This window comes from Mus pahari, chromosome 23, assembly GCF_900095145.1.
Source record: "Mus pahari chromosome 23, PAHARI_EIJ_v1.1, whole genome shotgun sequence".
NCBI classification, from domain to species: domain Eukaryota; kingdom Metazoa; phylum Chordata; class Mammalia; order Rodentia; family Muridae; genus Mus; species Mus pahari.
The window spans coordinates 11768002-11769124 of NC_034612.1; the positions used below are offsets into that span (position 1 = coordinate 11768002).

At 39.4% G+C, this 1123-nt stretch overlaps 1 protein-coding gene across 1 annotated transcript in view; it reads left to right on the forward strand.

The window, feature by feature from the left end:
• The window catches only part of Atxn2 (ataxin 2), a 97878-nt gene that overhangs the window by 85408 nt on the left and 11347 nt on the right, over positions 1–1123 (forward strand). The gene's annotated exons all lie outside the window — the stretch shown is intronic.

A 1123-nucleotide genomic window follows, 5' to 3' on the forward strand; every position in this document is an offset into this window, starting at 1 on the left:
TCCAGAACTTACTATGTACATACCTGTAATACCAGCACTTAGAAGATAGAGACAAGAAGATCAGGAGTTCAAAGCTAGAATCATGTACCTAGTGAGTCTGAGGTAAACTTAGGCTATATAAGACCCTGGCTCAGTTAAATAAATAAATAAATAAATAAATAAATAAATAAATAAATAAAGGAGAAAGAGTTATCCTCAGCAACATAGTGAATTGAAGACTACCCTGAGTTATGTAAGATCCTTAAAAAAAAAAAAAAAAAAAAAAAAAAAAAAAAAAAAAACAAAAAAAACTAGCCTGAGGTAGGTGTAGTGGACTGGACCCTGGCTATGAGTGGTAGTGGGGAGAGAGACTAAAGTACATTTGAGCCAAGGGGTGCAGGAGAGGCCTGGGCGGCATAGAGACCCTACCTTAAAAAACAAGGAGGAGCAAAGATAACCTGACTCTTTGTGACAGTGAGTGTTGAGAGTCTTAAAACAAAAACAAACTTATATCTGACTTAATGGCAATTTATCTCTACTTTGAACCTACAGTTCCGTCTTGATATGTTTCTCCTTCTTTAAAAAATGATGGAAAGAGCTGGGCGTGAGGGTGCACACCTTCAATCCCAGCACTCGAGGGTTCAGGGAAGGGGCAGGCAGATCTTTGTGAGTTTGAGGCCAGCCTGGTCTACAGAGCAAGTCCAGGGCAGTCAGGGCTATAATATAGTAAGACCCTGTTTCAGAGGAGAAGAAGAAAAAAAAAAAAGTGATATGTAATGAGAGAGTATCTTTGGGAGAAAGATGTACCATACAGTCTTTCTCACTTTCCACATCTTACCATGTAGAGTCGCCTGATCACCTTAAAGTATGCTTGTATGCTTTTTACAGTTACCTTAAATTACTCCGAACTTTAAATGACAGCACTATACCAAACTTAACATGTATTTTTCCTAATGACATTTGAATTCTTGGGAATGTTAGTTAAGTTTGGGTTACTTATCAGTTGAGAAGTGTACACCATGGGACTGAGAGTGTGAGTGTATGCAGCTGTGCACACACTGTGTCTCATCTTCTCAGTGAGAGTGTGAGTGCATGCAGCCGTGCACACACTGTGTCTCATCTTCTCAGTGAGAGTGTGAGTGCA